General features: G+C 43.6%; 1 protein-coding gene across 4 annotated transcripts in view; it reads left to right on the forward strand.

The window, feature by feature from the left end:
* The window catches only part of LOC126248940 (uncharacterized), a 529,465-nt gene that overhangs the window by 331,463 nt on the left and 185,069 nt on the right, over nucleotides 1-12,933 (forward strand). Inside the window, exon 1 of one of the 4 annotated variants that reach the window (XM_049950455.1) lies at nucleotides 12,325-12,463. The exons of the other annotated variants lie outside the window; for them this stretch is intronic. The gene's annotated coding sequence lies outside the window, so the exon portion shown is untranslated. Of the gene's footprint in view, nucleotides 1-12,324; nucleotides 12,464-12,933 lie in introns of those variants that run through there. 4 annotated transcript variants of the gene reach the window in all.

The raw sequence follows: 12,933 nt of genomic DNA on the forward strand, positions 1-12,933 counted from the left end.
ATAGGCAACATTAAGGAACCGTGAGCTCAGGAGCACCGTGGTCCCGTGGTTAGCGTGAGCAGCTGCGGAACGAGAAGTCCTTGGTTCAAGTCTCCCCTCGCATGAGAATTTTACTTTCTCTATTTTCGCAAAGTTATGATCTGTCCGTTCGTTCATTGACGTCTCTGTTCACTGTAAGAAGTTTAGTGTCTATGTTTTGCGACCGCACCGCAAAACCGTGCGATTAGTAGACGAAAGGACGTGCCTCTCAAATGGCAACCGAAAACATTTGATCGCAAGGTCATAGGTCAATTGATTCCTCCAAAGGAAAACACGTCTGATATATACGACACTGGTGACGGCATGTGTGTCACATGACACGAATATGTTGTGGACCCACCTAACTTGGCGAATGGGTAAAAAGATTCTTCTACCTTGCCCGATTTAGGTTTTCTTGTTTAGGTGTAGCGTCCCCATACTACGGCGCAGTTACTTCGCATCGGAGGGACGGATAGTAATTGTCTGAAAATAAAAAATTAAAATTTTCACACGAGGAAAGACTTGAACCAATGACCTCTCGTTCCGTAGCTGTTCACGCTAACCACGGGACCACGGTGCTTCTGAGCTCATGGTTCCTTAATGTTGCCTATCTTGAACATGGACTACTCAGTTTCTATATTTTCCCTTTTTTCATAGTTGCACATAACTTCTTCCTGTTTTCTCGATTGATCTGTGTTCAGTTTTTCAAGGCCTATCCACTGTACCAACTTATAACTAAATCTGAGGGGGGTGCGATGGGGAGGTTCCCTTGTGAGCACTATGGGACTTGACATACGAGGTCATCAGTCCCCTAGAACAGAACTACTTAAACCTAGCTAAACTAAGGACATCACACACATCCATGCCCGAGGCAGGATTCGAACCTGCGACCGTAGTGGTCGCGCGGTTCCGGACTGAAGCGCCTAGAATCGCTCGGCCACACCGTCCGCCTAATGTAAACAAAAACAAGGCAATTATCGTAGACAGGTGAAACGAGCCGACATAATTCAACTACAGCCGCACAATCACTGAAATCAGTCGACAGAGGAAAGGAGGATGTCTGTTTAACATTAAGCTAGCGTCTTAGTCACATCATTCGACAAAAACCTCATAACAATATCTTCTGTATACCATCTGGACGGAGGTAGCGTAAAACGCGCTCGTCTCAACGGTTCTCGGATTTTGAGCTCTACCAAATTGGATTACAAGAAAATTGATCAGATTCAAAGAATTAATGAGGCTAAAGTAATGAGATACCTCCTAGTATGGTGTCGGACATGATTTTGCTCGGCGTTGTGGAGCATCTCGACGAGGTATGAACACAACGTATCGTTGGAAGTCCCCTGCAGAAATATTGAGCCAGGCTGCCTCTATAGCCGTACGTAATTGCGATGGTGTTGGCTGTGCAGGATTTTGAGCACGAACTGACCTCTCGATTATATCCCATAGGTGTTCGAATGAATTCATGTCAGACTATCTGGGTGGCCAGATTTTTCGCTCGAATTGTTCAGCATGTTCTTCAAACCACTGGGGAACACTTGTGGCCTGTTACAATGCCGCACTACCATTGATAAAAATTCCATCATTGAACGGTTGCATATGGCCTCCAAGCAACCGAACATAACCATTTTCTTCATTTTTGTTGCCATAGTGTGCGTAGTTGCTTTATAATTCATGAGGGTATTTTTGATCCGTCGTTGCAACTACAAAAATGCGTGATTTTGTTTCACTAGACGCGTTTCGCTTTATTGTTTTTGTGTACAGTACACAGAGACATAAATACTGTGTACAAAAACACAAGTTTACAGTAGAAGAAGAACAAGAAAACACAATTTTTTTAGACATAACCATAAGAAAAGACAGTAATAAACACACATTCAACATACACAGAAAACCCACAAGTGTCATTATCTTAAATGAAACTTCAAACCACTCACAGAACGACAAACAAGCAGCAAGCAGATAAATGTTAAACAGGCTGAACAGGATCCCCCTAAACACTTCTAATTACTAAAAAGAATTAGCCATTATAAAACAAATAGCATTAAAAAAGGACACACAGAAACAATGGTAGACAGACTAAACAAAAAATAAAGGGACAAATAAGGAAGAAACTAACCAAACCACACTAACTCTCACAACTTGTACTACAACAAAAGAAATGACAAACGGTGACCTACCACAACAAATTCACTCATAAAATAGGAAACATATTAAAAAAAAAACAAGACATAAACATTGCTTCCAAAACAAACAATTCCATACAAAAGCACATCCTAAAACTAAAGTCAAAACTAGACAGATGCCGACTATGTGGTATCTTTCAGCTCAGTTACAGAGACTGTGAGAAGATGTACATTGGAATGAGGGGCAGGACATTTGACACAAGATATAAAGAACACATCAGAGCATTCAAGTACGGTACAAATAATTCAACATTTTCGGATCATCGAAAATAACAACACCATAGACCAAGCAGTATTGAAAACGATATGAATATCATAAAAATCTGTAAAGACAGACACCTCCTTCCTTTCTAAGAAAATTTCCACATACAAAAAGCATTAACACAAAATAAACAGTTGCTCAATGACCAGATAAATATTGGAAACCAGATTCTATATAGAATAATTGATAAAATCACATGGAAAAGAAAAGAGCCTTTTCCATCTTTCACCCCCCCCCCCCCCAACTCAGTTTCATTTCACTCCTCGCTCCTTACCTTCTCCTCTAACCCACACTCCATTCCCCCTCCCCCCCCCCCCAAAAAAAAATCTCCATCGCTAATTCCTTCTCTACTCTTACACAGTACATAAATACACAAACATACTTAAACAGAATTACACACATAAAATAATCTAATTTAAAAAAAGAATATTTGTAGGTCAAAGCAAAGTATTGGAAAGGTTATGTTGGCAACTCTGCAAAACACAAACAGCATCACATACTTCAAGTACGAAAACAAACCGAATACAGAGGTGTGCACAAAAGTGTGTTGTTAGAAATGCATAGTGCTGCAGAACATCTAAGAAGTAGACGAAAATTATCAGTGTCTAACACAGAAAAACAACGATGAACTAGTAGACGGCATTTCCCGATGTAAGCGAGAAATCAGCCGAAAAATCACCGTAAGTGCAAACCAACCTATTCTTAACGAACTGTTTGTCGATCTAAAAAGAAAATCAAAATGCAAATAAACCTAATTACAGAGCACTGATGATGCTTTACCCCAATCAATCGAAACGCGTCTGGTAGAAAAAATCACGCATTTTTGTAGTTGCAACGATGGATCAAAAATACCCTCATGAATAACCTTTTCCAGTCAATGATCCGTAGAACCATGTAAACATACCATTATGGAGCCACCACCAGCTTGCACTTTGCCTTGCTGATAACTTGGGTCCATGGCTTCGTGGAGTCTGTGCCACATTCGAACCCTACCGTCAGCTCTTACCAGCCGAAATCGGGACTTACCTTATCTGACCAGACTACTGTTCGTCAATTGTCTAGGGTCCAACCAATATGGCCGCGACCCCAGGAGAGGCACTGCAAGTGATGCCGTGCTGTTAGCAAAAGCACTTGCGTCGGTCGCCTGCTGCCATAGCCCATTAACGCAAAATTTCGACACTCTGGCCTTACGGGTACGTCCCACATTTGTTTCTGCGATTATTTCACCCAGTGTTGCTCGTCTGTTAGCACTGACAAGTCTTCGAAAACGCCGGTGCTCTCGTCGTTAGGTGAAAGCCATTGGCCACAGCGTTGTCCTTGGTGAGATGTAATACCTGAACTTTGATGTTCTCGGCACTCTCTTAACACTGTTGATCTCGCAGTATTGAATTTCGTAGAGATTGTCGAAATGGAATTTCCCATGCATATAGCTCCAACTATCATTCCGCGTGCCACGTTTTTGATGAACTGCTGTATGGCAACAGTGAAATACCAGCAATTGAAAAAAATTCAAAATTGTGTGCGTCCGCAACTGACAGAATTTCAGGAAACCAATCTTTCATAGTTTGCCGTTTCCGTTTATTGTGCCATAACCAGTTTAAAAATGCAATCAAATCTCTGTCGCCACCACCACCACCACCACCACCACCACCAACACCACCACGGCCATTTCATAATGAGGCCTCGAAACTGGTTACGACTTAATAAATAAATACATAAATAAATCTGCTGTCGATAGGGAAGATTCTTTTCCGAAAATGTACACATTGCATACAGTATATGCCAAGTGCTGCAGTCTTGTCACCTGTGGAACCAGAAGAAACAGACCGCAATCCCCAGTAGCCAACGTCTTGACCAAATGGTTCTATTCTAATGTGTTGTGTTGGTATACTCGTTTTGCCTACTTTGCTGAACTGAACTTCGTTATTCCTCCTCCTTTCAGGAATAACCTCTCGAAGTTCATCCTATAGCAGTCAGAAACATGTTATCAAAATGCAGAGTGGCCTGCAAGCGATCAACGCCAGTTGCAAAGATCGACGGCCGACTCTAAACATGAATAAATGTAATGAATGCCAGTAAATAGATGAAACGGTCGTGTTATCTTTTGACTAGGCAGTCGACGAACCACCGCTGGAATCAGTCACCCTTTCAGTTATCTGGGAGTTTGTGTCCTAGCAATTTAAGCTGGCAGGCAAGGGCTAGACACAGCTTTATTATAAAATTCCCGAGGAAATGTAATTTAAACACGAAACAGACCGCTTACAAGACGGTCGTTCTACCAATTCTTCAGTATTATCAATCTGGGACCCTTAGGAAATTTTATTAAACTAAGAGATACGAAAGATTCAAAAGATAATCTGCACGATTGGTTATAGTTTTCTTTTAGTCATCGTGTGAAGGTGACGGAAATGATAAACGATAATGAGAGACATTACAATAAGCATCGGGTACAGTTCACCTTGCAAAATAATTCAACAAATATAAAACTTCCTCCTTGCGTGTCACGTGGCGGTCTGTGGCCCAAACGTAGGTACACTGGTAATCTGCTCTCCAGCACACAATCCGTGAACGGGTTGTGGTGTTGACACTTACTTACCTTCCTCCACCGGAGGCTCATGGAGTGCAGATACAGATACAGATATACAGTAGCACTCTACGTAATAATGTCTATTGTATATACAAGACGGAGGAAAAAAATTATCAGAACAGAAAACGGCAAGCTGAATCAAAATTTTCGAAACCATAAGCTCCTGGTTAGGGAACTATGGCTATCAAACGAAAGTTATCACAACGAGAGCGTTGGAGTGTGTGCATTCAAACTACATCTACATTTATACTCCGCAAGCCACCCAACGGTGTGTGGCGGAGGGCACTTTACGTGCCACTGTCATTACCTCCCTTTCCTGTTCCAGTCGCGTATGGTTCGCGGGAAGAAAGACAGCTGGAAAGCCTCAGTGCGCGCTCGAATCTCTCTAATTTTACACTATCGTGATCTCCTCGGGAGGTATAAGTAGGGGGAAGCAATATATTCGGTAACTCATCCAGAAACGCACGCTCTCGAAACCTGGACAGCAAGCTACAACCGCGATGCAGAGCGCCTCTCTTGCAGAGTCTGCCACTTGAGTTTGCTAAACATCTCCGTAACGCTATCACGCTTACCAAATAACTCTGTGACGAAACGCGCCGCTCTTCTTTAGATCTTCTCTATCTCCACTGTCAACCCGACCTGGTACGGATCCCACACTGATGAGCGATACTAAAGTATAGGTCGAACGAGTGTTTTGTAAGCCACCTCCTTTGTTGATGGACATTTTCTAAGGACTCTCCCAATGAATCTCAACCTGGCACCCGCCTTATCAACAATTAATATTTTGCCTATGATAGTAACCGTCACACTAAAGAGCAAAGTCACTAATTAAATTAGCTGAAGGTAATGATTTCAACAAAATTCAAAGCTAGTAAAATTGTAAATTCCTATTCATGACTTGATAGTCTATGTATGTATCCAAAGCCACTACAAATTTCTTAAAGAAAATGATTTTTTTGGGAGGGGGGGGGGCTGTTCTTCAACAATAAGTTCGCATAATCACAGAAGTGGAAACACGCATGGCGTTGTTAACTTGTTAATGGTGGACGTGCGGTGGTACTGTCCCAAAATCCACACAAGAGTTATACCTTTCTATATTATGCATGTGGACTTACCATCTGATAGTTATCTGCATACCTATTATGGCTGTGCGAAGCTCTTACTAGGGATTAGCCACTTGTTGTTGTTGTTGTTGTTCCCCACATTGATACGTGGTATATAACACACCGTAAACGTAACATACTTCATTATGATGTAGTTAGATATCGTCAAAGAGTGCAAAATTAGCTGACTGCTAAATGATGAAAAACTCAGTACCTCTGTTCTTACCTTCCAAACTTGACAGTTGTCGTCCTGCATACCTTGCGGGACTAGCACCACCGGAAGGAAGATACTGCGAAATAATGGCATACCCATTGCCTAGGTCATTTGTTTAGTTTCTTTATGGAATTAATTTTCACCCTGCAGCAGAGATTGCGCTGATTTGAAAGTTCGTGGCACTTCAAAATTGTGTGCCGGACCGGGACTTGTACCTGGGAACTTTGCTTTTCGTGGGTCGGTGCTCTACAGACAGGGCACGGGTAGCGCACTTGCACGCGAAAGGCAAGGGTCCCAGGTTCGATGCCTGGTACGGCACAGAGTTGTAATCCACCAGGAACTTCCAGATCACAATGCAATAAAGTGTTTATCGTGCGCGCGCGCGTGTGTGTGTGTGTGTGTGTGTGTGTGTGTGTGTGTGTGTGTGTGTGTGTGTGTGTGTGTTTATAAGGCGTTTGTCCGACCTACTCTCGATTCTCAAGTATTGTTCATCTATCTGGGATCCCTACCAGATAGGGCTGATACGAGAGATAGAGAAGATCCAACGAAGAGCGGCACGTTTCGTCACGGGAGCGTTTAGTTGGCACAAGAGCGTTACGCAGATGATTAATAAAGTCCACTGGCAGGCGTTACAAGACAGGCGTTGTGCATCACGGAGAGATTCACTATTTAAATTTCGAGAGAGCACTTCCCAGGAAGAGTCTGAGAACATATTACTTCCCTCCACATAAGTCTCGTTTAATGACCACGAGGAGAAAATTCGAGAAACTGGAACCAATACAGAGGCTTACCGACAACCATTCTTCCCACGCACTGTTCGCGAGTGGAACAGGGTCGAATGCCTCAGTTATTGGTACAAAAATATCCTCCGCCACAAAGCATTAGGTGGCTTGCGTAGTGTGATGTAGATGAGCTGCGTGAAAACGAAACAGTAGGGCAAAATTCGCTGGGGACACAGGTGAAATATGTATACAAATACGTTTGAAATGTGTTAAATACAAAAAAATGGTTCAAATGGCTCTGAGCACTATGGGACTTAACATCTGAGATGATCAGTTCCCTAGACTTAGACTCACTTAAACCTAACTAACCTAAGGACATCACACACATTCATGCACGAGGCAGGATTCGAACCTGCGACCGTAGCGGCCGCGCGGTGTTAAATACATGTGAAATATATTTGACGTGTGTACGCGGTCAAAGCCACGACTAAACAGCTCACTCTAAACCACTCGAACAATTTCAGCCAATTCTTCTACGGACATTAGTTACGATCTGGAAAGAAATACTGTGGGAGTAAGAACCTCCAGTCTCCTACTAGGGTGGTGGTGATACTGTGGAGAGAGAGAAGGGGGAAGGCGACCATAGACAGGCAGAGAAGGGAATAGGTAAGGAAAAGAGATATGGGCTGGAGGAGATGGAGAGAGAGATTGCGGGTGGAGGGGAGAAACTTACACAAGACCGGAATAAATACGTACTCGACCAGTTCCGCGGGTAACACCGCGGCACGCACAACCTACGAAGAAAAATGTCTTCCTTTTCGACATTGTTGATTACTTTAGATGCGAATTTTCTGTGGTTTTCTTCGGATGAAGCTTGTCCAGTCAATCAACTACGCTAAAGTATCCTAATGCCATTCACCGCTTAGTCTGACAAATGCATACAGCTGGACGCGAACAAATACGGGAAAGATGTCCGCACGCTCGCGGCTGACTGGCTGACGTTTTATAGCTGCGAATCCACCCCAGTGCATTTTCAGCCAAGTTATTTGGAAATTTTTGTCAGATTCAACGTTCCGTACAGTCTCCCGCTGAGATTTCGTCAAGCTGTTTTTTTCTCCATGGTGTATAAAAAGGTCTCTGAAGCGTGTTTTGTCGTTCCATAGTGATGCCAGTTAGAGAGAAACACGGGACACACAAATTTAGAAAACGTCGTTCTTGTGAAACACAACTAGGTCATTACTCACACGATGTGTTCAGTGCTATCGACAAGGTATTTGAAATTGATCCCGTGGAGATTTCCTGAAGGTATTTGACAGCGAACCTTACAAGCAGTTCGAAATAAAATACATGCTCATGGAATATCGTCTCAGTTACACGACTGGACTCGTGATTTTCTGTCAGAGGTCACAGCTCTTAGTAACTGGCGGAAAGCCAAAAAGTAAAACAAAAGTGGTTTCTGGTGTTCCCCAAAGTAGCGTTATAGGCCCTCTGCTGTTCCTTATCCATATAAATGGTGTAAAAGACAATCTGAGCAGTGGTCTTAGGTTGTTTGCAGATGATGCTTTCGTTTATCTGCTAGTAACATCCTCATATGATCAAAATGAATTGCAAAAAGGTTTCGATACCTGTATGGTGCGAAAATTGGCAATTGACCCTATATAATGAAAAGTGTGAGGTCATCCAAATGAGTGCTAAACGGATTCCATTAAACTTCGGTTGCACGATAAATCAATGAAATCTAAAAGCCGTAATGAAACTAAATACCTAGGAATTACAATTACGAACAACATAAACAGGGAAAAATGCATAGAAAATTTTGTGGGGAAGGCGAACCAAAGACTGTTTCGTTGACAGGACACTGAGAATATGCAGCAGATCTACTAAAGAGACTGCTTACACTTCGTTTGTCCGTCCTCCTCTGGAGTACTGCTGCGCACTGTGGGATCATTACCAGATAGAATTAACGAAGCACATCGATGAAGTTCAAAGAAGGGCAGTACTTTTTGTATTATTAAGGAATAGGGGAGAGTGTCACAGACATGATACAGGATTTGGGGTGGAAATCATTAAAACGAAGACGTTTCTTGTTGCAGTGGATCTTTACACGAAATTTATATCATCAGTTTTCTCTTCAGAACGCAAAAATATTTTGTCGACGCCGACCTAGATAGGGAGAAGCTGTTGTTGATGTTGTTGTTGTTGTTGTTGTTGTTGTTGTGGTGTTGGTCTTCAGTCCAGAGACTGGTTTGATGCAGCTCTCCATGCTGCTCTATCCTGTGCAAGCTTCATCATCTCCCAGTACCTACTGCAACCTACATCCTTCTGAATCTGCTTAGTGTATTCATCTCTTGGTCTCCCTCTACGATTTTTACCCCCCACGCTGCCCTCCAATACTAATTTGGTACCTCAGAACACGTCCTACCAACCGATCCCTTCTTCTAATCAAGTTGTGCCACAAATTTCTCTTCTCCCCAATGCTATTCAATACCTCCTCATTAGTTACGTCATCTACCCATCTAATCTTCAGCATTCTTCTGTAGCACCACATTTCGAAAGCTTCTATTCTCTTTTTGTCAAAACTATTTATCGTCCACGTTTCACTTCCATACATGGCTACACTCCATACAAATACTTTCAGAAACGACTTCCTGACACTTAAATCTATACTCGATGTTAACAAATTTCTCTTCTTCAGAAACGCTTTCCTTGCCATTGCCAGTCTACATTTTATATCCTCTATACTTCGACCATCATCAGTTATTTTGCTCCCCAAATAGCAAAACTCATTTACTACTTTAAGCGTCTCATTTTCTAATCTAATTCCCGCAGCATCACCCGACTTAATTCGACTACATTCCATTATCCTCGTTTTGCTTTTGTTGATATTCGTCCTATATCCTCCTTTCAACACTGTCCATTCCGTTCAGCTGCTCTTCCAGGTCCTTTGCTGTCTCTGACAGAATTGCAATGTCATCGGTGAACCTCTAAGTTTTTATTTCTTCTCCATGGATTTTAATTCCTACTCGGAATTTTTCTTTTGTGTCCTTTACTGCATGCTCAATTTACAGATGGAATAACATCGGGGATAGGCTACAACCCTGTCTCACTCCCTTCCCAACCACTGCTTCCTTTTCATGCCCCTCCACTCTGCCATCTGGTTTCTGTACAAATTGTAAATAGCCATCGCTCCCTTTATTTTATCTTCATAAAATAACAGAAATCAAGGCTCGCACGGAAAGATAGAGTTGTTATACTGGGTGTTACAAAAAGGTACGGCCAAACTTTCAGGAAACATTCCTCACACACAAAGAAAGAAAATATGTAATGTGGACATGTGTCCGGAAACGCTTACTTTCCATGTAGGTGCTCATTTTATTACTTCTCTTCAAATCACATTAATCATGGAATGGAAACACACAGCAACAGAACGTACCAGCGTGACTTCAAACACTTTGTTACAGGAAATGTTCAAAATGTCCTCCGTTAGCGAGGATACATGCATCCACCCTCCGTCGCATGGAATCCCTGATGCGCTGATGCAGCCCTGGAGAATGGCGTATTGTATCACAGCCGTCCACAATACGAGCACGAAGAGTCTCTACATTTAGTACCGGGGTTGCGTAGACAAGAGCTTTCAAATGCCGCCATAAGTGAAAGTCAAGAGGGTTGAGGTCAGGAGAGCGTGGAGGCCATTTCATTGGTCCGCCTCCACCTATCCATCGGTCATCGAATCTGTTGTTGAGAAGCGTACGAACACTTCGACTGAAATGTGCAGGAGCTCCATCGTGCATGAACCACATGTTGTGTCGTACTTGTAAAGGAACATGTTCTAGCAGCACAGGTAGAGTATCCCGTATGAAATCATGATAACGTGCTCCATTGAGCGTAGGTGGAAGAACATGGGGCCAAATAAAGACATCACCAACAATGCCTGCCCAAACGTTCACAGAAAATCTGTGTTGATGACGTGATTGCACAATTGCGTGCGGATTCTCGTCAGCCCACACATGTTGATTGTGAAGATTTACAATTTGATCACGTTGGAATGAAGCCTCATCCGTAAAGAGAACATTTGCACTGAAATGAGGATTGACACATTGTTGGATGAACCATTCGAAGAAGTGTACCCGTGGAGGCCAATCAGCTGCTGATAGTGCCTGCACACGCTGTACATGGTACGGAAACAACTGGTTCTCCCGTAGCACTCTCCATACAGTGACGTGGTCAACGTTACCTTGTACAGCAGCAACTTCTCTGACGCTGACATTAGGGTTATCGTCAACTGCACGAAGAATTGCCTCGTCCATTGCAGGTGTCCTCGTCGTTTTAGGTCTTCCCCAGTCGCGAGTCGTAGTCTGGAATGTTCCGTGCTCCCTAGGACGTCGATCAATTGCTTCGAACGTCTTCCTGTTGGGACACCTTCGTTCTGGAAATCTGTCTCGATACAAACGTACCGCGCCACGGCTATCGCCCCGTGCTAATCCATACATCAGATGGGCATCTGCCAACTCCGCATTTGTAAACATTGCACTGACTGCAAAACCACGTTCGTGATGAACACTAACCTGTTGATGCCACGTACTGATGTGCTTGATGCTAGTACTGTAGAGCAATGAGTCGCATGTCAACACTAGCACCTAAGTCAACATTACCTTCCTTCAATTGGGCCAACTGGCGGTGAATCGAGGAAGTACGGTACATACTGACGAAACTAAAATGAGCTCTAACATGGAAATTAAGCGTTTCCGGACACATGTCCACATAAAAATGGTTCAAATGGTTCTGAGCACTATGGGACTCAACGTCTGAGGTCATCAGTCCCCTAGACTTAGAACTACTTAAACCTAAAGACATCACACACCATCCATGCCCGAGGCAGGATTCGAACCTGCGACCGGAGCAGCAGCGCGGTTCCGAACTGGAGCGCCTAGAACCGCACGGCCACCGCGGTCGGCATGTCCACATAACATCTTTTCTTTATTTGTGTGTGAGGAATGTTTCCTGAAAGTTTGGCCCTACCTTTTTGTAACACCCTGTATATTTTCCGCATGCCGTTCGAGGGTGGAACAATAGAGAATTTGTGTGAAAGTGGGTCGATGAACCCTCGGCTTAGCACTTCATTGTGACTTTTAGAGTAGCCATGTACTTGCCAATGTATATTAGAGTTGTCTCTGCGGATGTGCAGAGTGCTAGAGAGCATTTCGGGGTGGAGGGAGTTGGTCAATGCATATTGTATGGCTCAGCTAAAAGTGGCGGCGCGGCGGGGATGCAGGTCGCAGGAGTGTGATTCAGTGGGCTGCTCCAGATTTAGACTCAGTACAAAGACAGCCTGCGACGCGGACGCTGCGCCGCGGCCGGCTCCATCCATCAGGTACAGCACCAGCCTCGCCGCGCACGCCGCACTTTTTCCCGCACCGGGAGGGAGGAGGAAGCGATTTACTGCTCCATTGGTCTCCCTCCATTGTCGCTCCGCAGGTGTCCGGACACTAAAAAGGTGACTCCAGTGACTTCCGCGGAAAAGGTGCGAACTGTGGCGCAGGCAACATCAGTTCGGTAACGACGTGAAACAGTGAGAGAAACGAATCGTTTTTTCAGGATGCAGTTGAAACATTTTGATTTAGTCCCGATACCGGTGGTTGATGTTTTTCTTCAGTGCATATACTAGGTGGAGAGATGCATCAAACGAGTCTATACTGTGCAGACCTCTTTGCATAACAAGTACAACCTACATCTCTTTTGAACCTGCTTACAATATTCGAGCTGTGGTCTCTATCTACTCACACAATTTCTTCCATTACCAAAAGGACGATTCTTTGATGACTCAGTCGATCAGTCGAACCT

The sequence above is a fragment of the Schistocerca nitens genome, chromosome 3 (assembly GCF_023898315.1).
Source record: "Schistocerca nitens isolate TAMUIC-IGC-003100 chromosome 3, iqSchNite1.1, whole genome shotgun sequence".
In the NCBI taxonomy this organism is placed as follows: domain Eukaryota; kingdom Metazoa; phylum Arthropoda; class Insecta; order Orthoptera; family Acrididae; genus Schistocerca; species Schistocerca nitens.